Consider the following 25,324-nt stretch of genomic DNA (forward strand, 5'->3'; position numbering starts at 1 on the left):
CTTTAAATCACTGTGTGACCTTGGGCAAGTCACCAAGCGTCTCTGGGCCATCACCTCACCTTTAAAATTTGCAGGGGGACCCACTGTGCTATGATGCCCCAGACGTTTTGCCAGCATCAATCTCACTTTCGCTGCCGGGGTGTTTTATATGCAGCAGGCGTGGAGCCCGCACCACAGACCCACACCTATTGATTCTCGCTAAAGCTCTTCACGTGGCAGGTCACTGCTGGTTAAACCTGTGCGGATAGTAGGTTTTGAGGGAGGAGGGCCTTGTGATCTGGAAAACCAAATTGGGGTGGAGGGCTGCAAAAGGGGGAGTGGGGAGAGAGAGATGCTTCATCTCAGTAGGGCTCTTGAGAGCCCCTACACATCACCCCATCTATGGGTTCATTCTGGTCGCAATTTATTTATTTTTATTTGGGGGTCATATCCGCTTGCAGAGGCAGGCACGATTGTTTGGGTAAAACACTGTTTCAAAAGATTCCAAATAGAAAGCTTCATTTTCCTTGATTTAACAATAAATGTCCATCCAGCCTCTACCTATGACTGTGAGGAAGGTAGGAGACAGAATAGCCGTCAGCCACGAAGTGAGCGTCAATGTTGAAAGACGCATCTCTAGGTGATTAATTAGGACCAGTGGCCAAAAGAAACACAGGACAGCCCTCTTATAAAAACGGGAAAGGATACTGCTAACGAAAATGATTCTAGCAGACGTGCCTGCTTCTGATTCCTGGGTGAGTTACTGCCCCTTTCGGGGTCTCAGTTTCATTCTCTATCACCTAATGGTCTGTGATTCTCAGAATGGGTTTCCCAGGGGCTCCTCAGGAGACACTCAAATGGAGGCGGAGGGGCGGAGGGGGGACCAGCCCCCTATGCCTCCTTCAACAGGGCAGCTCCCTTTTGAGTTATTCCGGAGGCTCCGAGGCTCCATGGTGAACTTTCTTTGAGGTCTGTGACTACAAGTAAGTTGAATGTCACTGGGCTAAGTCATCACAGCTTCTTTTCACTTTAGCATCTTGAATGTACCTTGGTTAGGAAACTCCCAGGCATTCTGATAGGCAAATGGTTTTTACTCAAAGGCATCGTGGTGGTCCATGCATAATATCACTTGGGGATGGAACGCCTCTGACTCTGGGATGGGCTGTCTATGTCAGGTAGCAAGCCCACATCCCTAGCAAAAGAGTCTGCCAAGACAGATCATAAAACCACAGTAAGAGCTGGCACACATGCGAACACTTACACTGTCCCATATACTTTATCCCTCTCAGCGCTCGTGGCCACTTTATGCAACAGGCCTTGATCCATTTTGCAGACGGAGAACCTGCCCGTCAGAGAAGTTGAGTAACCTACCCATGGACGCACAGCTCTTCAGCCCAGATTTAACCCCAGCACCCTGTCTCTTTTCTTTTATGATTCCATTTATTAAAAATGTCCAGAAGGGGCAAATCCATAGAGAGAGAAAGTAGATTAGTGTCACCAGGGGCCGGGGCAGGTGGTGGAATGGGGCAAATGGGGAGTAACTGCTACCAGAGAGAGGGTGACTTTTCAGGGTGATGAAAACGTTCTAAAATCTATGGTGGTGATGGTTCCACAACTATGCAAGTATACTAAAAGCCATTGAATTTTATACTTAAAGTGGGTGAACTGTATGGTATTTAAAATATATATCAATAAAGCTGTTGTATTAAAAAAGAAACCTCAGGGTTAAAAAAAATTCAGGGTGTTAATCTCTGCTATGAATAGGGAAACGATCACCTTGTATCAGGACCCTTGACAGTACTGGTCAATGAATTTCCTTTTTAAACATCTTTAGATTAGTCACACAGATCAGAGTTATTAACATTTGGAATTTATTTTTTAAAGAGGAGGTGACCATCTTACACACCGTCCCAGGAAAGGTGAGGTTGAATAGTGGAAATAATTACCTAAATCCTACATAATTACCTTTGCATCCTGCCATTGCAAAGGCAGGAGAGCCGCTCAGCATCTACATTAAACAGATTATCCACGTGATCAGATTGTCCATTTCAGATGGATCCCAGCATGCTGTCTCTTAATCACTGCCTGAAATCACTGCGTATACTGCCCCAGACAGCCACAAGATATCACGCTGGAAGGGGACTTGGGGATCAGCTGGTCCTCTCCTTCATTTTACAATGAGTGACTGAGGCCCAGAGAGGGTAAGGGACTCACCCAAGGTTCATAATGAGTTTGTAAGTAGAACAGGATTAAAACTCAGACTCCCGTCTTGAAATCCTATGTCTTTCCACTCCACCTTGGCACCACTGGGCCACGTAGGACGGCATGCTTTGATGGCCAAAGCTTAGTGCGCGGGCAGGTCACTGCCCAGTTACAGACCCATCTGTGCCACTGATCGACTGTGTGACACTCAGCCTCCCAGGCTCCTGTCTCACCACCCTTAAAACAGGAATGATTTTCATACATAACCTGCAGGGCTGTCGCAAGGATTCAGCAGGACAGTATATGTCATGTATTCTCAATAAATTCTAGCTCTCTTAGGGCCAGAACCTGGGGCGGGGACAGGCACACAAAATAAAGGGGATCCTTCTGATGGGCTTGGCGCAGGAAACATAAGGTCCTAGTGTCCACAGCCCCTCCTCCATCAGCAGCAGCAAACTGACCACCACCCCTGTTTCCCTGGTCACCTCTACTGGGGACACCGAGAGGAAGAGGAATGGGACCCAGTGAGACGCTATCACATTGTGTCTCTCCAAAGTCAAGAACGAATTATCCTCTTGAACTTTCTAGTTTCTCCTGACCCCATGTTAATTTCTAGCTCCAAATAAAATGATGTATCTTCAGTATCAGGAAAAGGTTAAAGAGTAATTTCAGGTTGGCACATGGTCCGCCTGATGAGATCGGATCCACTCATTTGCGGAGTCGGGGAAATCAAGATGCGGGAAGAACCTCGTCTCAGACCATCTGAGATACTGCAGAAGAAAGTGATGATCTCTTTAAAAGTAAAACTGGCAGCTCTGCCTCTGTTGTGAGGGAGGAACCAAGGCCCAGAGAGGTTGAGTGATTTGGCCCATGTCACACAGCCATAGAGGCTTTTGATAAAAGAGACAGAGTGAGAAACAGATCTCCTGACCTCATGGCTCTGCTGGCACTTGGAGGGGCCGGGGGGGAGCAAGAGACGGGAGGGGACTTTGAGTGTGAAAATGACTATTCATAACTCTGAGTGTAAGTAGTTGTGAGAGCATGAGCCTCTGAGGGAGAGGGAAAAAGCTGTGGGGCATCTGACGTGCCACCTGCCCTTGGGCTGCGAGCGGATCAGTGTGAACAGGTGTAAGCAAGAGGGCTGTGAGCGCGGAGTGAGTGAATGAGTGAGAGGAAATCCGAGTGCTGGAGAGAGAACAAGAGGAGGAAAAACATTTGGGCCGTTTTCAAATTCCCACAGTCAAATAAATCAAAACAGATTGTTCTGAGACAAAGAGGCCATTTCAAACCACATCCTTTACACCACAATAGACCCTCAGTGGTCCACGTGACGCTTTCTCACAACCAATAATAACGGCGACAGCAATGTTCACAGTCATAGTTAGGATTCTTGAGCGGCCATGATGAGCAATGCCCACTTTCCAGATCAGGCCACTGAAGCTTGGAGAGGGTAAGTCACGTGGTCCCTACACCTCCCTGCCCGGGTGATTCCCGGAATCAGGAAGCCTGGTGCGCAGCGGAGATGCAACCGGCAAGTGTCACCTGGAGGCGCCAGATGTTCCTGAGAACTGTCCCCTTGAGGCAGGGCCACTGTGGCTGCTGCAAGCAGGATGGAGAAGCAAGGCACCGAGGAGCAAGCAGGGAGTGAAGACGGAATGTTCCTAGCTGCCCCACGGGGCAAAGCAGATGCCCGTCTGTGCAGGAGTGCCTGGCACCATGATGGTCACTATTAGCTACTAAGGAACTGTGCTCATCGCCTCACCTGGACGCCTGGCCCTGACCAGCCAGAGGAAGGCCCTGCCCTTCCATGCAAGCTGGGGCCCGATGCACAGGACTGGGCCAGAGAGGAGGGCACCGCCAGGGCCCCAGAGAACAGGTCTCCCATCTCCCACCTCAACCTCAGCAAAGGGAACCTGGGTCCAGGCGGCCACGTCTCAGTAACCGCCGAGTCTCTGCTCCCAGTGGGCCTGAGGGGACAGCACCAGGCCTGCTGTGGGGAGGAGGGAAATGTAGCTCTGCCAAAGCAGCCACGGCCACCAGGCACGCCGTGAGTTTTCTCCTCGTAAACTAGTCCCAACCCCCAAACAACCCTATGACGTGCTGTTACTCTCCTCGCTTTACAAATGAGTAAACCGAGGCTCAGAGAGACTCGCCCAAGGTCTCCAAAACTGCAAGGGTACGCACAGGCCGGACTGAACCCAGCCTGACAAGGAGACCTTGCTCCTTCTACCTCATCCATCACTCACCCGCAAAGCCCTTCTCTCTGACGGAGGTTGGGAGTCCCAGAGCGCAGCGTTTCGTTACGAGTTTCAAAGGCAAATCCCAACAAACAACCTGAAACAGAAGGGGAGAGAGGTGTGCACCCTCCCAAGGGGGCAGCCCCTGCTCACCCCCTGCCTGCTGTTGCCACGTAGGGGCCTATTTGTCAAGGAAGGAAGAGATCTAGAGTTTTATGCTACATCTCTTTTTCAACTGGTTAGAATCCTCTGTTCTGTTAACAGAATTTAAAATTTTGAAATATATATACACAAAAGTACATAGGTCTGAAATGTACAATTCCATGAATAGTCACAAACTGGACACACCTGTGAAACCACCAAGCAGAATAAGAAAAGAAAGAGACCAGCACCCAGAAGCCCCTCATGCTTCCTTCCGGGCCCTCCCCAACCTCTGCCCAAACGGAATCACTACCGTGACTTTTAACACCATAGCTTCACTTCGCCGACTCTGAACTTTATATAAATAGAATCGTTCCGTGTAGATAGAATTCTGTATAAATAGAATCATTCGCCTTCACCTCTGCTGTTTTCTGCTGAACATCAGGATTCTGAGATGCCCCCCAGATCGCCATCAGCAGCTGGAGTTCATTCATTCTCTGCTGTGTAGTACTCCCGTATCCATTCTACCATGTATAGACATTTGGGGTGTTTCCAGGCCTCTCACAGAGAATGAAGCTACGGACATTCTTACACATGCCTCTTGCGGAGCACATGTACGCTCTTCTGTTGGAAAGAGTGGAATTGTTGGCTCATACGGTATGTGTATGTGTATGTTACATTTCCCAACATTTTAATGTTCGGTCAGTTTCACGTTTTCAACATTGCGCACATTAAACAAAATACACCTGTAGCTTGGATCTGGCCTGCAGGCCACCACGTTGCACCCTTGGCCTGTGTGCCTCATTCATTTTAGCCACTGGCCAGACCATCTTGCTTGGTGCCTCACAAATTCCTATGATACGTGGGGAAAATTCTCATAATCCCCTCCACCAAACCGCTGAGCGAATGAGGCCTCAGTAAGCTATCAATGGCTGTCCTTCCGTGAGTGCTTCTCTAGGACAGCGGTCCCCAACCTTTTTGGCACCAGGGACCGGTTTCGTGGAAGACAAGTTTTTCCACAGATAGTGTGGGGGGGATGGTTCAGGCGGTAATGCGAGCGACGGGGAGCGGTGGGCAGCGGCAGGTGCGGCTTCGCTCGCTCGCCCGTCGCTCACCTCCTGCTGTGCGGCCCGATTCCTAACAGGCTACGGGCCGGTACTGGTCCACGGCCCGGGGGTTGGGGACCCCTGCTCTACGAGGATGAAATTACATTGAAATCACTTGAGCAGTCTCTTCAAAATACACATGCCCGGCACTGCACTAGTACCAACCAGACTTCCTGAGGATGTGGGCAGCCAAGCATGATTATTTTGAAATGTAGCCCAATTAAGAACCACTGCCTGAGGTCATAGAGCACAAAGCCAGTGACTGCAGAGCACCCAGGTTCCCAGTGGCTAGGCTCTACCTAGCACACCAGGGTTCCCCAAATCTACCCTGTGGGCTAGCACTCCACCCTCCTGCAACTGTAACAGACATCAATAATTGATCTTGGCACTCCTTCCTGCTGAGCCCGAATAACCCAGCCTCATCTACCCTTCAGCAGGCCCTACCAATCGATCAGGGTTGGCATTTGAGATGACATGCATTTGCCACACCTGCTATTCAGTGTTGGCCCCCGGAAACCCTTGCCATTTTCTCAAGTGGCTCAGCCTTCTTATTCCCAGGATGGGTAAGAAACAGAGAAAGGACCAAACCCAAGCCTGGCCCCATTCGTTAGCTTATTTGACTCTGATTCCCACGCCAACCCTACGACGCTTGCCTTGACGATAATGTATGTCTGCCCTGGGGTGATTTTGTTGGTTTGGGGTTTTGTCTACGGGTTTTATGGGTGGCAAACCAGCCCAGAGAGGGCTAGGGCCTTGCCCCAGGGGAACTTGAACCATCTCCCCATTTCTAATTCAGGGCTCTTTCACTCTACTCCAGGGAGCCTCTCACAACCAGTTAGGAACTACTAGAAAAGCCAGAAACACGATGGGAACCTCATTCATCTCAAACCAATCACATCTGGTTCACTTCTCCCTGCTAAGCAGTAAACAGTGGAGACAGCACCCAGGCTGGCTGCAGGCTGGGATCTCAGCTCAGAGACAAGGCTGCGGCCAAGAGCTGGTGAGGAGTCATTCTCGCGCTGATCCCTGGGCTCTAAGAAAGAGATTTTCCTTAATGAGGCTGAGATCGGTGATCCGACACCAGTAAAAATTGCCCTTTTCCAAAGCGATTATCCGCACAAACCCAGGGAGGGGCTCCAACGTGGAGGTGCTTCCAGCAGCAGCCCAGCGGGGGCCTCTGTGGTCCCACCACTTTCTGTCTTTATTAACATTTGCAGAAAAACTCACAGTGTGTTTTGAGGCAAATGAAAACCAAGCAATGTCATTTTCTTCCCTCAACCAGGCCACAGGGCTCCTCCTTGCCCTTCTCTCCTCACTCACACTAGAATTTTTTTCTTAAGCTCAAAAATACTAAAAGTTCCCTGACATCTGCAAATCTGCCTTTCAAGGTCATTTTTAGCCAAAGGTGCCCGAAACTGAGTTCATCGGATTGTGTTACAACGGCATCTCCTCCCTCGGGAACAGCCGTATCTGCACCTCCAAGTCTTTGCCTTCGATGGGGATTTGGGGTTTCCGGGGGCGGCAGAGGAAGGCACCCAGCCTGCCCGTCCACATCCACGTCCACGTCCACATCCACATCAGGAAGTGAAGGCAAGACCAGAAACGGCTGCAGCGTTTGGGAGATTTCTGGCGACTCCCAGAGGGCGCAGGACTAACGCGACGGGAAAAAGGACCCAAGGGCAGCTCGAAATGTGAGGAGTTCCTATTCCTGCACACACTTCTCTCCAAACTTCTGGGGACTCGTGTGCATGGCGGGGGTCCGACTCGGTGACTCAGCCTCCCACCAACCTGCACTGCTGTTACCTAGTTTCACGTGGAACGGAAAGAAGTATCAAGGCTTTACCAGCCCGAGGTCACACACGCCAGAAAGTGGCAGGGCCAGAATCCACCCATGATGGCCTGACCCCAGGCCCGGGCTCTAACCACTGCCCCACGAGGCTCTCTTCCCATTACCTACTGAACTGACCAGAATGCACTTTGCCCTAATCCCGTCCCTCCTCCTTCCAAAGATACAGTCATCTGCTGCCTTCAACAACACACTTATTTCCAACAAGGCTCTGGGTGACACCTCAAGGCCCAGGTTCAGGGCCCAGCAAAACCGAACCAAGTGCACACATGTGTACGCGCACGTGCGACACCAACTCCTGAATTCCTTGTTGGGGGGAAAAAGTGCTGCTTCTGTTCACAGCCTCCTGTTAACTGGCAGGAAAGACAAGACTACAGATGTGAGCTAGGAAGATGGCCCGCCACTCCCCATGGCGGGGCTCTTAAGGACAAGGTTCTCTCAAGAACCTCTAGGTACCGAGGCAAAGACAGTCTCAGAGAATCAGGCGGCATCAGGAGTGTGAGGGCCGGGAGCCCCGCCAGGACCCGGCAAGAAAGCATCTCTGGCAAAGGGCAACTTTGTATGGCAGGTAAGGAGGGCAAGGTGGGTACTGGAGAGGCTGTGTCCCCATCAGTCTCTGTGTGGCAGCAGTACCAAGCCTGAGTCACCCACATAAGGGGCAGGTGAGACCAAGAGAGCAGAAGCTCTGCGTCCTCAGAGGGAGGGGCCGAGGGGGCCTGAGACTTGGGAGAAGCTTGGGAGGTGAGAAGAGTAAGCGAGAGGGCCCAGCCTGAGTCAGGGACCCAGGAGAGAACTCTTCCTGGTGGGTATGGCTCAGGGGCTTCAAGACCAGAAAAGACTGCTGTGTAGTACTGGACTGGGTGGTTACACACCCTCTGGATGTACCATCCTCCACCTCAAGTCTTCAGTAAAAGTCTAGTACAGTCGTCCCTCGAGACTAGTTACAGGGCCTCCATGGATAGCAAAATCCACTGATGCTCAAGTCCCTCATATAAAATGGTATAGTAGGGGCTTCCCTGGGGCTTCCCCGGTGGCGCAGTGGTTAAGCATCCGCCTGCCAATGCAGGGGACACAGGTTCGAGCCCTGGTCCTGGAAGATCTCACATGCCACGGAGCAACTAAGCCCGTGCGCCACAACTACTGAGCCTGCGTGCCTAGAGCCCGTGCTCTGCAACAAGAGAAGCCACCGCAATGAGAAGCCCACGCACCGCAACGAAGAGTAGCCCCCGCCCACCGCAACTAGAGAAAGCCCGCGCGCCGCAGTGAAGACCCAACGCAGCCAAAAATAAACAAAAAATAAATAAATTTATTTTTTAAAAAATGGTGTAGTGTTTGCACATAACTTACACCCATCCTCCTGTATCCTTGGCATCTCTAGATTACTTATAATACCTACTACAATGTAAATGCTATGTAAATAGTTGCTGGAGTGTGGCAAATTCAAGTTTTGCTTTTTTGGGACTCTCTGAAATTTTTATTTTTGAATATTTTCAATCCGCAATTGGTTGAATCCACCAATGCAAAATCTGTGGACGCTGAGGGCTGTCCGGACACACAATGGAAGAAAGAAAGAATGAACGAATGCCTACACCAAGCAACACCAGGAGCTCCTTTTCTGCATTCAACAGGCCTCCCGGGCAAAGATCCCCTTACAGTGGAAAAGGTGGGGCCTTGCAATGTTTCAGAAAAACCCTCCCAGTTTCCCACATCCCTCCAACCAACTGGGTGATCTATGGAATTCCATAATCTCAGCACCTCAGGTCTCCCTTCCATAAAACAGGGATTAAAAATCTCATCACAATCAGACTGTGGGGCATCAAATGAGATCATATATATGGGTCTGCTGGGTACATGGAACAATTCTGCTGTGCTTCTGGAGAGGAAAGGGAATGAAAGAGAGCCGACGTGGCAGGTCACTCCAAGCCCAGGACCCAGTGGGTCCCGCTTGTGCTGTCCCTTTTTCTTCCAGATGAGGAAACTGAGGTTCGATTAGGATAAAAAACTTGCCAAGGTCATGCAGCTTGTGAGGGGCAGAGCCAGGATTTGAACCGTGGGATTCAGAAGTCGGAATTCCCACTTGCTCACGGCCCTACTCGAATGCCACCTGGACTCTACAGCTGCCTTCGGAACTCCTTCTCGAAGAACATTTAACTTTAATCCCGTACGTTCCTCCCCAGCAGACATGCACACAACTTTATTTAAATATATTATCATTATCATTGTTTGGCCGAAAAGATTCCTTTTCGGTGAGATGTTTTTCTCTTTGCACACAAACACACACATGTACCTCTCCAGCAGGTTTGAATAGATCTTTGTGAGTGGTAGGGCTACTTAGAAACAAAATTTGCCCATTATATCAATTCAATTACACAGCAACCACTTTTTTAAGAGCATATTTATTTGAGCTTAGTGTGCGGTGAATCATCAGACATTTTCTTTCTTCACACTCTCTTGGGAAGAGAAAATGATCAAGTGAAAGGGAGAAAATGTTATGCATATCATCCCAGCTATTGAGAATAACGCTGATGGCTTTTCCTCTCGCACTTTTAATTTACTTAATTCCCCCGCTTCCATGAACAACCACGCCTCGGTTTCCTGAGCGCTTGTCTCCAGAGGGTTCGAGGCTTTCCGGTTGCAGTCCCCACTGCAGACTCTAAAGGGAGGTTCTAGAGTCATGGGACAAGCAGCCCCACTCCCAGCGTGTGGGCGCGATGTCAGCGGTCCTCCGCAGACACGAGCACTAGTTGGAGCCCAAACGGGGTTCGGCTCCCATTTCTGACTCTCTGGACTCCCAGTCCAGGGCTCTCCCCATCTCTTCAGCTGGGGACGGTAAGGACGGCAACTCAGGGGTTGAGTCTAGTCTGTGGTCCAGCCCTCTTGGTGACCCCTCCCTGCTCCCCCAAATCCCAGGCCTCCTTGAGCCCATCAGGCTCTGAGCTCGGCCCCCGTTGTCCCCATTTGGTCTCTGGGCTCAGAGGAGGGAAGGGTCCCCGGGGACAGCCGCCACCTGTGGCCCCAGTGCTATCCCCTCTGCAGCGCCAAAACTTCATCTCCTCAGCCTCGCAGAACCTGCAGGCAGTGCCCTCAGAGGTCGCTCTGTTTGCCTTGGCTCCACAGCCTGCTTCCCCAGCAAGAAGCCGCTAGAAAGGAAAATAAAACAACAACAAAAAGCCTTTTGATCTGCCAACGGACATCCCCGTCCAACCCTGTAGGAAGGTGGAAAACACCCTCTGTAGTGACTTGCTGGCCTCCCTCTCACAAGTGTTCTCCAAAGGCCCACAGGGTCTTTCAGAGACCCCACCTAGCCCAGGCTCCTGGACCCCATGAGATGAAGAGGTCAAAACGACATCTGTGGGGACCAAGTGGGGATGGGCAGAGGGCAGGAAGAGGCCAGAGAGGACCAAGCAACTATGGGAGAGAGAAGATGGCCATTGACCCAGCTGGCCACTCCACAGTAGGTGGTCTCCACAGATTGTCTGCTGGGTGGAGCAGCAAGAAAGAGGTGTGTTCCAGAAAAGCAATTCAGTTCGCCCGTAGGGAATCAGGCAAAAACATCATGGCTGTCCACGCAGGGATATACTAGTCATCCATCACAAGAGGACGTGGTAAGTAAACGACACGTGAGCTGTGCCTCTCCCCTACACCGTGGTCCACCCTGGAGACCCCCTACAGCTTCAGGGGACAGTTCCGCTCACTCTGGTAACCCCTACACAGGCACCTCCTTCAGTCTCTTGGCTTGAAGGCAGCCTGGAAGCTTCCAGAAGTTGATGTCCCCAGGAGCAACCCTCAACCAATGAGAGACGGAAGTCGGTGACCACTCGCTGGGTCGATTCTGAGGTGTGCTTCACACAGTCCCTGGGAGGGTCCCCAGTGGGACAGGGCCCCCAGGTGCCCACAGCGGGAGGCTGCTCAATAGGGCATCTTTCGTTGGCTCCCCTCCTCTCCCTGCTCACTCACCTCTCTGGAACCAACCTCATCATATATAAACTCTGCGTACCCAGATCCATGCTCAGGGTCTGTTTTTGGAGACCCCCAACTAAACCAAGGCAGAGGTGTATGTGCTAAGACGGAACAATTGAAAAGATGCAGAGCTGAAGGGATGGAACACCGCAGGGTATATAGGAATGGCAGGCACCATGTACACAGCTGTGCTAATTTACTGGGAGAACAACCCAGCAGAGACGGGGCTGCTCACACTGGTGGTCTCCCAGTGAGGAGACTGGCTTAAGACTCAGTTTCCATTGAATACGCTTTTGATCTATTTCCGTATTCTCTTACTATGTTTACTCTGATTATTTTTTCCTTAGGTCTTTCACCAGTAAAAAGTGATTCATTTCAAAGAGCTTGTGGTAACTCCTGGAAAATCAAATAAATGAACTACGGAGAGGGAGAAAATCCCAGAATCGATAATCCTCCTCACTTCCTAGAACCCTCCCACTTCCTTCTCACCTCCTCGTACCCCGGCCTCCCTCTCAGGCAACATGCAGGACAATAGGTCCCAGTCCCCTTAGGGGTTTGACAGCTGCCATTGAACAGGGGATTAAGGACTGGAGGGGAGCAAAGGGCCAGGTGAGAGGCCTCCGAAACCCCAGATTCTGATTTTCTCCCACTCTGGCTGTTAAGACATGGACTGGCTCCAACAGGGAAGACCCTGGTGTCCCACAGAGGAGCAGAGCCAGGGAACAGACCATGTAATGCTGGAGGGCAGGCTTGGGGTTCAGACCTCCTGAGTCTTTAAAGAGATGATTAAATTAAAATGAGGCTTTTAGGGCAATCTGACTAATGCCCTTATAAGAAGAGATTTGGACCCCCAGGGGACACCAGAGGTTCACGTGCACAGAGGAAAGACCCTGTGAGAACAGTGAGAAGGCAGCCTTCTGCAAGCCAGGAAGAGACCTCAGAAGAAACCAAGTCTGCCAACACCTTGATCATGAGCTTCTAGCCTCCAAAACTGTGAGAAAATAAAATTGATAAGAATTAACTTATTTAGTCCTCACAACAACCCAATAAATTAGGTATTATTTTTAGTCCCATTTTATGGACAAGAAAATGATGAACAGAGAGGTTGAGTAACTTGCCCAAGGCTACGGAGCTGTTGAGTGGTAGAGCTGGGACCATAAACCATTCTATTGGATGAGATTAGACTCGTTAAGTGCCTGGCACACTGAAAGTGATCAATATGTCAGCTGCGCTCATTACCCAAGACAGCCTGAAAAAGACTGGTCTACAAAGGGAAAAATGGAGGGAGGCATTTTGTGAGCACCTGCCAGGTGCCCGGGATGGATGAGCAAAGACAGACAGGGTCCCTGCCCTCCAGCGGTTACGCTAGAGCGGGGGAGATGGAAGTTAAATAATCACACAGACAAGTCAACAATTGCTCAATCGTGACTAACTCCTGTTAGGGAGGGGATGGTGGAGCAATCAGAGCCAATAGGTGGGAAATTTGGCCCACTTGGGAGTCCAGGAGGGCTTCTTGGAGGAGGTGATGGGATCCAAAGGATGAAGAGGAGTTGGGTAATTAAAGAGGGAGGGAAAGCATTGCAGGGATGAGGGAAGAGCATGCAGAGCAGACCTGTTTAGGTTGGGGCAAGGTGGCTGGTGGGCTGGAGCAGAGGGAGGCAGGCCTGGGTGGGGGGAGGGGCAGAGGCTGCAAGAAAGCCTTCTGAACACAGGTGAGAATCTATTGAAGCGCTTCCGAGAGGGTGCGAGGCGGCTAGCACGATCACATTACACAACAGATGTTTTCCCTAACAAAGTGTGTAAGGCGAACTTCAGTAAACTGAATTTTATTTTTAAGGCAGTAGGGAGGAATGGGAATCTGAGCGTTAATCTGTCTGTAAATTGGATGAGGATTCTCTGATCCAGCTGGCATTTTCACAGATCCGGCCGCCTCGAGTGAGGTACACCTGTTAGGTAGTAATACCGGAGGAGGACTGGCCTTCCATGTGTCAGGGTGTGGGCGGGCATCTCTGCTGGTCGAGGCTGTCTGTTCCCCCATAAGTCGCAGGGACACCTGACACTGCAAACGTGGCTTTCCCCATGGAGCCATCTCACGGCCTGTTTCCTGGTGACCACGACTTTCCAGGCCGCCCTTCCCCATCTCCCCCTCATCCTCCAAGCTTTAACGTGTGCTTACTTCCACGGGGAGGCCTTCGCTGCCCCCGCCCCCAGATGTAAGTGCCTTTCATGACTCCCCACTGGCACCCCTGGCTCCCCACTGGATTTGTCTCCATGCTGTCGGCAGTGTCCCCACCTAAGGGGCGTTACGGTGCATAGCAAGGAAGGATGCGATCCCTAAGAAGCTATGACTAGGAATTCATCATTCATTCCCTCGCTCATTCATTCTGCGTGTATGAACGTCTACGAATATCTATTCAGTCCCAGGCACTGAGCTATACACTGCAGGCTCCGTGGAGACTGAGACAGACAGGTCTCTGCCCTCATTCCGTTGAGGGAAACAGATCAGAAATAAAATAATCAGAATCATTCCAACATTCACTGAATACTTTTAAAGTGCCACCTTGAATCCTAAAAGATACATTTATGCATTTTGATCTTATTTTATCTTCATAAAACCTTACGAGGGTGATCATTTCGCAAAATATACAAATATTGGATAATTATGTTGTACACCTGAAACTAATATAATGTTTGATGTCAATTACACCTCAATTTAAAAAAAAAAAAACCTTATGAAGTGAAATGGTGGTACAGGGACTTCCCTGCTGGTCCAGTGGTTAAGAATCCACCTTCCAGTGCAGCAGACACAGGTTCAGTCCCTGGTCGGGGAACTAAAATCCCATGTGCCGCAGGGCAACTAAGCCCCTGTGCTGCAACAAAAAGGCCCTGCATGCCACAACGAAGATCCCGCATGCTGCAACAAAGATGCGACACAGCCAGATAAATAAAGAAATATTTTTTAAAATAAATAAATAAAACGGTGGTACAGAGAAGTTAAGTATCTTGTCAAAGGCCAAACAGAGGCCATGGACTGTGGCTGAACTGGGACTTGAACCCGGGCCCTTATGTTCAGAACTCCTAACCCCGATGGCATGTTGCCTCTCACGCTTTCAATGCATGGGGATGAGGCGGTGTATCTGAACCCTCGGCCTCCACAGCTGAGCCTCCAAACCCTCCTGGGCCCCTGTGAGATGGGCGCCAGAGCTGGGAGCTTGGCTATTTCCTCCTAGGCCCCCTTCTCTTGCAGAGAAGTCCAGACGACCTGCCAGGGAAGAGGAACCCAACTTGCCGACATCACAGTGACTTCCGGTGCTAAAGGTGAACCCAGGATAAAGAGCGAGAACAATTCATCTGGACCAGATATTTTCAGCCCGAGAGGAGATGGAGATGGCAGGCAACTCCAGAAAGACGAGTTGAGAAAAACGTAAATGGTGCCTTTCACGAAGTCCTTTCATATTATTACTTCTAGAAAACATCCTCTCTGCAACTGGTTATAATTCACATGCACCCATGTTTCTTAAGCCCACACTAACACCCAGCACCCTTCCAGACCTGTTGGGAGGGAAAAAATATGGAAAACAGCATCTGACAAATGTTAGCAGTGGACAAAGTGTGTCTGATGCAGACATTTACTCTTTTGATGCTTAGAACTAGGCCACGAGGTGGGTATAAATCCCCACTTTATTGATAAGAAAACTGAAATGTACAGAGATTAATTTCCTTGTTACTTACTAGTTGTATAGCTGTGTGACCTCGGGCAAATGACAACACTTAGCCTCTTGGGTTAGTTTTCTTGGCTGTTAAATGGAGCGATAACAGTACCCACCTGTTGTGGATTGAATGGTGTGCCCCACGTATCCTAACCCCTGGTATGTATGAATGTGACCTTATTTGAAAACAGGGTCTTTGCAGATGTCATCAAGTTCAGATGAGGTCATTAGGCTCTAATCCAATGTGACTGGTGTCCTCATAAGAAGAGGAAAGCTGACCTGGTGCAGCTACAGGGAGAACACCGTGTGATGACAGAGGAAGAGGCTGGAGTGATGTGCCCACAAGTCAAGAACACCAAGGACTGCCAATAGCCACCAGAAGCAAGGAAGTAGAACCCTCCTCTAGAGCCCTGCTGACACCTGATTTTGGGCTTTGAGCCTCCAGAACTGTGCGAGGATGAATGTCTGTGGTTAGAAGCCCTCAGTTTACGGTACTTGTTACTGCAGCCCTAGGAAACCAACGCATCACCTCACCGCGCTCTTGAGCTGGTCCACAGCTCTGCCCCAGTGTTTCGGGGTGAGGGACTGCAGAAGCTGAGGTCTGGGGGCAGAGTGATGAGATGTGTTTCAGGGACCCCACGTGCCTGACTCACTGCCTAACCGGCCTGCCTCCCACCAGCACTTTTCAAAGAAGCCAGGAGCATCCTGGTGCAGCTACAGTGGGAGGCCCCTCTCTCAGTGCCCCCAGGAACAAGCATCTACTATGCCAGGGGGCCACGGGCCACGTCCGAATCCCGTCTTGGGGAGCCATACTCTCTCAAAGACCCCTCCACCCTGGTGTCCAGCTCGCCAGTTATCCCTGTGAGGCCTTTTGCAGGGGACAGTAAATCCCCATTATTCAAGGCGTGCTTGTATTTTGGCTGGAGAAGCACCTCATTCCCCTGGGGGCTAAAAACTCAGACAAGATGAGTACCCTGAGCTGGCCCTGCTGGAGAGAGCCCTAAATGTCAGGCACCAGGTGGTGGCGGGCTGCCCCCCAGGAGGCTGAGGCGCACTTGGCTAGCAAGAGTGCTGCAATCTGTCCCAGCCGGAGACGGAGCACCCTCAGGCCCCGCGCCCACATTGGTAATTAGCCGTGAAAAGACGGGCCTAAATCCAAGGACCGGGGCTCCAAATTCTTCTCCCATTTCCAGTGGAAGCCATAGTAGTTCAACTATTATGAACTAGAGAGCCCATCCCCAGGCCACCCAGGATGGGAGCCCAGAGCCTCTCCATCCAAGAGATGGGAGTGACAGGCGTGTGCGCAGGGGCGGGGGGGGGGGCGCTTGGAGCCTCTCCTCGGGTGCTGGCCCCTTGCCAAAGGCATCTCTCGTTTCTTACTCAACTGGGCGAGGAGCGATGTGTAAACCTATTGACACCTACTAGGTGCCAGGCACTTGATCAGCTTTCTACATTCTTCCCATTTTGCAGAGGAAAAAACTGAGGCTCAGAGAGATGAACAAGGGTTAAAGTAGAGGTGTCAGGATTTGAAGCTAGGTCTGACCACCTTGCTGTTCTCAGAAAAACAGGGCTAGAAACCCTCATCAGGCCCCCTCTCTTTACCTGCCCAACCCCACAAGGAGTGAAAGGGGCCAGCAGGAGGCTGCATAGATGGGACAGGAAGCACAGGTAGCCTTCTGTCATTTGGGGGACACCCCAAAGCTTGAATGCACAGGACTTCCCAAAGTAGTGTACATGGAGCCGAAATTCCTGTGGCTTTCACGATGAATATTTAAAATTAAGGCTTCTCATGCCCCTACACTACTCCGTCAGCTTCCAGATAGTTCCTGCAGCCTCCCCCTCCCGCCTTCTCTGCCCCTGGCCCTTCTCCCCCTGCCCCATGCACACACAGAAGATGAATACAGAAGCTCTTCCCCATTAGGGCATGGGAGGAGGAGACAGGAGCAGAAGTAGGTGCTGGAGGGTCCTGGAAGAAGTTCTAAGAGCAGTAAACTTCAATAAGGCAAAGGAGGCCATGGGAGCTCTGGGGTGAAGGTCAAGGGTCTGGCTTAGTGCCCTTGCTGTGTGCTCACTGGCCAGCCCCTTGGCCCCTCCAAGCCATCCCCACCTCCAGTGTATTATGGGCAATATATGATCTGTCCAGAGATCATTTCCATGGACATGGTCTGTAATCTCTAAAGAGCAATGCACATCAGGGATCATTAAGGAAAGGAAGCATCCGTGTTTTAAGGACTATGTGCCAGGTCTATACTAGAAGCTTTAAATGCATCATCTCAATTAATCCTCGAAGTACTCTATCCAGGAAATATAAATGCAGGGAGTTAGTGCTCAGTAAACACCCAGCCTCCCTTGCAGTGGGTTTCAGGCCAGGTGACAAGTGCTCAGTAAATACCCAGCCTCCCTTGCAGCTGGTTTCAGGCCAGGTGACAAGTGCTCAGTAAATACCCAGCCTCCCTTGCAGCTGGCATCGGGCCAGGTGACAGTTCTGACCAATGGACTGGAGCTGAAGTGATGTGTGTCACCTCCAGGGGACACAGTGGAGCGTTAGTGTGCCTTTTCCTTTTGCATTGCTCTCTTCGCCTTCTGTAGTAACCATGGATGCCACATCGTCCTGGAAGTGCAGCTATGAAGATGGTGGAGTCACCATCCGCCTGCGTCCCTGAGTAACTGTGTACAGCAGAGATCCATGTTAGACAAGTAACGTAAGTGAGAATTAAAGCCACAAGGTTAAGCCACTGAGAGTCTGGGGTCATCTGCTGTGGCTGCTGGTATTACGTAGCTTAACACTCTTATTGTTGCTGTTATTCTGCTTTTCACAAATACGGAAACCAAGGCCACATAGCCAGAAACAAGATGCAAGTTCACATCTGTGACTCCAACACACATCCTCTTTCAATTACAACCTTTTGTTGCTGAATAAGATCATCCCCTTCCTGTAAGCAACCTTGTCCCCAAAAGCTCCTACCCCTCAGTGTCCCCAGGATGGCTGAGGAGTCAATGCAGGATGAGAAAAGAGAATCTCAGAAAGCACTGTGAGCCTGGAAAATGAGCAAAAGCAGGGAGGAGGGGGCCCGATCGCATCTCAGGGAAATCTTTTCTGGGGCTTTGGAGCTCACAGGAGGGTTCCATAGGAGAGGAAACATCACAGAGTGGTTTCGAGCACAGAAGGGAGAATCGGACCAACCCAGGATCAAATTCCAGTCCTACCACTTGCTCCCTTGATTCTTCTGAGCCCTACGTCCTAATCTGTAAGATGGGGACAATATCTGAACCGACTTTGAGGGTGGAGGTGAGACGAAGCATTGTCTAGCTCCCAGCCGATGGTGAGCACTCCCCAAATGTCTGCCGCAGGAAAGATCGTCAGGCTCAGAGAACAGCCTTTGCTGGAGGGAGCTGAGGACGAGGTGCAGCCAGAGGCTGCCCCGCCAGGATGGCTGACGCAGCCCAGACAGCAGACCTGGCCCAGCTCGCATCCCTGCAAGAGACCAAGGGGCAGAGCCCAGAGAGCGGAGCGGGGCCAGCCAGACACAGTGCGATGCAGCAGAGGAGCCAGATTATTTATTTTAGAGTCGAAAGTGTCTTCTAGGAGGACGGCCTTTTATTTGGGTGTATCTCGGAGTTATCAGCTTAAACTCATTATCTGTACATATGGTCTTTGTACTATAGTTAAGGGTGGGAAACAAAGGATGGAAGGGAAAGGATGGGCATATACTAGCTGATGAAATATCATCCCTCAACTGCCAGTAACCAGGATATGTTCAGTGACATCACATTGGGCTTCCTGCCACAAGGATGGGGCTATCATGAGAATACTCACAAGATTTTAACTCTGGAGTCCCTCAGTGAGGCAGGGAAAGGAAGAAAAAAAAAAAGAAAAGCAATTTGTTTTATTCACCCTTGTCTTCCACCTCAAAAGCAGACACACACACACACACACACACATGCACACACACACTGTGCCCAAAAATATCAGAGCTGGAAAGGATCAACGTTGATCCCTCCCTCCCACTTCACAATAAGAGTATTAGTAATAATAATAATAATGACAATGATGACTGTATTTGTTGAGCATTTACTACCTGCTGTGCACTGTGCTAAGTGTTTCACATGTTTTATCTCGTTGACATTTCACAACACTCTGATACAGTATAATTAGTCCCATTTCACAGATGAGGAAACTGAGGCACCAGAGGTTGAATGGCCTAAGGTCACACAGCTATTAAGTAGAAGAAAGCCGACATTCAAACCCAGGCAGCCTAACCGCCTCACAATGCTGCGTCTAGAGAAATAGGGAAACTGAGGCTCAGACAGGGGTGGTGAGTCACTCGAGGTCCCACAGCTCCATGTATAACAGAATTGGGGCTAGAACACCAGTCTCCTAACTCCTGGTCCAGCTGGTCCAGTGACCTTTCCACTCCGTCCTGTTGCCAATCAGTATGTACACACACGCATAGGACTAGTGAACATGCTGTTGCTCAGCTCCAAGTTGTTCAGTTACTAATTAAACTAGCAGTCTTGGGTACAAACAAGGGGCAAGGGCTAGACCTTAAGATAACAGGTGCTGAGATGAAAGAACTGCTTTGCCAGCTGCAAACACTGGGACCCATCTCCCTCTCCCTCTCTTTTTTTTTTTTTTTAGCGGTACGCGGGCCTCTCACTGCTGTGGCCCCTCCACTTGCGGAGCACAGGCTCCGGACGCGCAGGCTCAGCGGCCATGGCTCACGGGCCCAGCCGCTCCGCGGCATGTGGGATCTTCCCGAACCAGGGCACGAACCCGTGTCCCCTGCATCGGCAGGCGGACTCTCAACCACTGCGCCACCAGGGAAGCCCTCCCTCTCTTTTTAATGAGTGTTACATTATCTGCACACAACCCCACCCCCCAGTCAGAGCACTGATGCGGGTCCAAGGTGGCAGCCCGTGCGGCAGGAGGAGCCCAGGCTGGCGGGTTACTTAGCAGCATCAGATTGCAAAAATACCCCATCAAGCGATCATCTGCTCTGGGGGACTTAAAGTGCTGGTTTCCAAGGCCCCCTCCCTTTGCTGTGTCCCAGCTGAGCTTGAACAAATGTTCCTGATTTTCCTTCTCAATGGCTGATGAAAGAGACCAGAAGAGCCGCCCTCTGGAAAGAGGGGTCCCTAAGAGGGGCAGTCCAGCCATCACTCTTTGCTCGTAGCAGGAAAGAGGAGGGAGTAAAAACTGCACAGGCCTCCAGAGAAAGGTAACATGCAAGCTTGCAGACAGAAATGGGGATCCCAGCAGGAGCTGATGACCAACATCACCCTCTCCATCCCCAAACCGCAGTGTGATGGAGGACAGGCACCTGGTTCACTTTGCCCTGTCAGGGCGGAGCGGGGCAAGACGGCCAGGAGCAGTGCCCCCCACTGGACAGAAGGCAGAGCAGGGCTGCCTAGCGCCCTAAAACGTTAGACTCTCCTGACTTTAAGTTTCAAGCCCCCGCCTCCTCAACCGCCACCCCGGCCCCAGGCCATTAAAAAGTCACTAATTCAGGGAGCTGTTTCCAGGCTGACAAGGCAGTTTTTAAAGGAGGAGAGGGTACTTCCTGGATTAGCCCAAGGTGTCCTAACTCCAACTCCAGATGAACTGATGCTTCTAGAAAGTGGCCTGGAACTTTCACTGATATACCTCCATTTCAGCCTCAGGCTGGGTAAAGATACGCCAAGGGTCTGCCATTTGAATGGATCTGGGGACCAGACGACCAGGAGACACAGTGCCCAAGACCTGAAATTTTGCTGAATCAGAGACCTTGGAGTTTGCCTGGAAGCAGTCTGAGTCCACACATGATACTCCACATCCAAACAGGGACGTCAGCAGTCCCAGGGGTCTCAGTTCCCTCCCATCTTCGGGGCAGGTTGGGTGTGAGTGAGGTGCAGGGAGCAGGGGTAGAACGCAGAGCCGCCAGCCCTCTGGGGGCCCCTTGCTCGCTCCCAGTTTCCAAGGGCAGGGCTGTTCCAGGCAGGCTTCCCTCCACAGAAAAACTAGAGTCATTAAAAACAAAACAAAACAAAAAAACAAAACAACTCCTTTTGTTTTCTGGCCCCATGGAATGTCTTGAAGACAAATCCAGAGACAGCGGGCTTCTCCACCCTTTCCTCTGTCTCCTCCCTACTCGTCTGTCCTCTTCTATTCAAAATAAAAACCATGCTGATCTTTCTTTACAGCAACTTTGTCCTCGAGCAATATGAGAGCATCCAACAAAAACATTTGCTACACTGAAAGCAAGAACCTCAACTCTCTTTCAGGGACCACCCTTTTCCATCACCTTTGCAGGGGACTCTGGGAACATGAGCGGGGGGAGGGGGGCTGCCCAATGAGCCCACACTGGCATCCACGAGAAAGATGAAAACTTCCGCCAGCCACTATGAGACCATGCACGTTCTTAGATTTGCTCATTTGTACTCACTTGGGGTGCAGGGAAGAGGGAGGGAATTAGAGAGAAAGATGAGGCCACAGTGCTTCAGGGTCCCTCCAATGTCGAACAGCCCACACACGACAAAGATGATGCTCTTCATAGATGCCAGCAGCCGTCTGGCTCCCTGAGGCCTTGGCACAGACCCACAGACTCAACACACAGGGGCCCTGAGGTCCCACAAGGGGACACGTGGCAGGTTTCCACCAATAATTGTGAAATGACCACATGAATGTGGCCTGTAGACTCCAGACCCCAAGAGGAAATGAAATTTACCACTTGAAACTGGACTGCTAAAGCCTTTAAGGGCCCCCATCAACCCCACCCTGTGCCTCCCAGTTTATTTGTGCCCAGAGAGGGGATTCACCCCAAGACCCTCAACCCACCCACACCAGAAAGGGATCTGGCCAGATCCAGGGAACAAAGGTACAACTTTTACCAAAAGGGTGCATTCAGCGGTTTGGGTTTCAGACCCCAAAGAAACCTCAGAAAGTTAATGCTCCCATACACTTACTCCACACCAATTCGCTGTTAATGTAAAGTTCCCCTCCTTTTGGTTTTTCTGCGGGTGAATTTTTTATTCACCCATACATCCTGCCAGCTCCCCCAAGAAAAACCAGCTCCTGAGAGCCAAGCTTTCCAGTACACAGCGCAGTTATAACTGGGGCATCCCAGCCTCACACTCCGACCCTCTGCCCCATTCCGGCTGCGGTGGGGTGCTCCTCAGGGCTGGCCCCTCGTGTGTTGGGGGTTGGTCTGCGGTTGTCGGTCCTGGATTTCGGTGCATTTGTCTCGCAGGAACCAGAACTCGCCTTCCTGTGGGTGAAACGGCCAGGGAAGGGCGCCGCCTCGCGGGAGCGAACTCACCTCAATCCAGCCGGGACTCAAAGCCGGCGCGAACCCACCCGTGCCCTCCAACCCTCCAAGAGGACTCCCGCTGCGCCCCCTAAATCTGGACGTGCTCGAGCCTCGGATCCAACGAGCACCCAACGGAGTCTCTGCTTCCCCAAACCGCACACACCGAGTACGGAATAAAGGGGGCCCCGAAGGAAAGCGTGGCGCCCCCGCCCCGCCCCGCTTCCAGGGACTCCGAAGGCGACCCGCCCTCAGTGGCCCTGCTGGGCCCGGCAATCCTCACGGCCCGGATCCTCGCTCCTAATCCTTAGTCCCTACCTGCCCTCCTACAGAGTGGCATGGCGCGCACCGCCTCCCTCAGGACGCAGCCCTCGCCAAGACCCCGACTTGTAACCACACCTGCCACCCCCGCCATTCTGCTGCCCCCCCACCCCCAAATACCCGCCCAGAGCGCCAAGCAGCGCTGCACCTGTCCCGGGGGAAGCCTCTGGCCCTCGGCGGATTCGGGGCAGGGATGGGGACGAGCACGTCTCCCCCCGCCCCTTCCCCAGCCTAGCCGAAGTAGAACTTGAACATCCTGGGATGCCCCCATTCCACACCCACCCCCACCGTGCCCAACAGTCGCCCGGGGGGAGGCGGGAAGCGCGCTTGGGCCCCCAAGGCCCCCAGGGCGCGGCGGCGGGCGCACGGAGGGCACTGAGGTGCGGAACCCCTACCTTCCAGCGGCAGTGGCCGGATCCCGCGCCAACTCCAGTCGGCGGCCGCGGGGGAAACTTTCCCCGGGCGGAGAAGCGCACTCGCAACTTGCTAGGCACCGGCTGCCTTCCCGGCTGTGGCGGCGGCGGCACGTCCGGGGACCGGCTGGCGAGAGGCGGCGGCGGCGCTCGCTCGGGGCTCGGGCTCGGGCTCGGGCTCGGGCTCGGGCGGCCTCGCGCGGCTCCGCGGTGGATCACTAGGCGCTGCGTCCGCCCCGCAGCCTGGAGCCCCCGAGACGCCGGCGGCAGCTGCAGCCGCCCGCCCACCGGCCCCACCTCCCCGCCACCGCTCCGTCCCTCCCTCCCTCTCCCCCGAGCTCCCTCCCCTCCCCAAACCTCCTCCCCTTCAGTCTCCAGTCGCCGCCGCAGCCGCCGCCGCCGCCGCCGCCGCTGCCTTGGCGGCCGACGTGAAGGCACGTCTCCTCCGGCGAGCTGCCCCACTTGCCCCCTCCCGGGCTTGGTCCAGCATCCAGGCCTCGCTCCGGGGGCCCCTGGGGCCACCCTCTGCCCTTCTCCCCTTCTGTCACCCCTGCCCTCCTCCCCACTCTGCTCACAGGCCCTCGCTTCGTCTGAATTCAGGAGATCCGTAGGGGGAGTGGGGAGCGGGGCGCGCTAGACCGGAGTATTTATTCCAGGGAAACTTCCACGCTGCCCCCCGACCTCCGTGGCCGGACCGCAGGGCTGCGGGGTGGGATGATCCGCCATCCGGACCTCGCTCCTCATCTTCCCGCTGCCCTAGAAGGACCTGTTGAAAGCCAGGGTGATTCACCCTCCCTGGGCTGCTTTGGACCGATGCCGTTAATAGAGGAGACTGGAGGGGTTGCAGCAAGAGGTTGGGGACGCGGGGGTGCCCACCCCAGACCAGATGCAAACGACTTGATTGCAAGAGGCCAGACCTGTGTCTCCATCTCAGGACTTATCTTTTCATCTTTGTACCACTGCCTGAGCCACAGGCCCCCTCCCCAGCCACTGACACATGACTTCACCAAGACATTTAACCTCTGAACCTCTTCTGTGAAGTAGCTACCCACCGCCTGCCCCAGACAAAATGGGCAAGCAAGCAGATCAAAGCAGACAGCCCAAGTGAAAGTGCTCTCTAACCCCCCAGAGGAAAGGGGCTCAGATTGCTCACTCCTTGTCCCTGGGCAACAATTTTTTGAGTCCCAGCTCTGAAGATTCCACACCCAGTGCCTGCCTGCCAGGACATTCAAACACACACAAGTTCTGCAGGAGGCCCCTTTGTCAACTGATTTGCACTAAGGGGTGAGTGACTGATAGGAGTTGAACCTACTCCAGTCTTGGATAGGAATGTTGGTGATGTCAGGCCACAGGGCAGCATTTGCAGGGGCAGGAAGTCTCTGCCTTTCCTTGCCCACATTCCAGGAAAAGGATACATCCTTCTAAGGACTTGGAAGATGTCAGGTCCTTTCAACTATTTCACTGAGTAAATTGAGGAGGGCCTAATACAGTAGAGGTGTGGCTGGAAGAAAAAAACCTGGATCCACAGTTTTCAACTGGACCCAGAGTGAGCAATCCTTAACCCAAGGGAAGAAAAATCTCTACTAATGCAATTTCTGTAAAACAAGGACAAGGAAAACTTGAAAGGGCTTCAGGCTCCACATTCACCCCTTCAGCTGCCAAAACAGTGTTGGGGGAGAGGCTGACCATTTGCCCTGAGAAACCTCACAGGCTCTTCGTTTCTGGAATGCTGTTGGGAGAGGCCGTCTGTGTGCACCTCCTTGGATGCAAGACACCACGCAAATTTAAAGAGGAAAAAAGCGTGAACCTACCATGAGGGTGCTGGGGCCCAGGAGGTGGAGGCCAGGGGCAGCGGGAGGGATGGATGGAGTTTCTGGGGATCCACAGGATGGGCAGAAGCAGGCGGGAGGAAGTGGGAGAAAGGAGCACAGGGAGGTGAGGACAGGGCAGGCCATTTGGACAGTCAGACACCCAGCTGGGAGGAGAGCTCTAGTTCCAAGTCAGAGTTTCCCAGACCTCAGCAGTTCTCTGCCTCCGTTGAGAATCTGGCCCTATCTGCACACCAGGTAGAACCATTTGCTTAATCGCTTCCTTTAAATCAACTCTTGGGTTTTTTATTTGCTTGT

General features: G+C 52.2%; 1 protein-coding gene across 5 annotated transcripts in view; it reads right to left on the reverse strand.

Annotated features, from left to right (window-relative positions):
• Positions 1–23,394, reverse strand: part of TSPAN18 (tetraspanin 18) — a 185,236-nt gene extending 161,842 nt beyond the window's left edge. For 4 of the 5 annotated variants that reach the window (XM_060303311.1, XM_060303310.1, XM_060303306.1 and 1 more), the window contains exon 1: positions 23,181–23,394. The gene's annotated coding sequence lies outside the window, so the exon portion shown is untranslated. Of the gene's footprint in view, positions 1–22,123; positions 22,426–23,180 lie in introns of all 5 variants that reach the window. The other variant, XM_060303307.1, reaches the window with a different exon arrangement.
• Between the last annotated feature and the right edge of the window lie 1,930 nt (positions 23,395–25,324).

This window comes from Globicephala melas, chromosome 8 (genome assembly GCF_963455315.2).
Source record: "Globicephala melas chromosome 8, mGloMel1.2, whole genome shotgun sequence".
NCBI classification, from domain to species: domain Eukaryota; kingdom Metazoa; phylum Chordata; class Mammalia; order Artiodactyla; family Delphinidae; genus Globicephala; species Globicephala melas.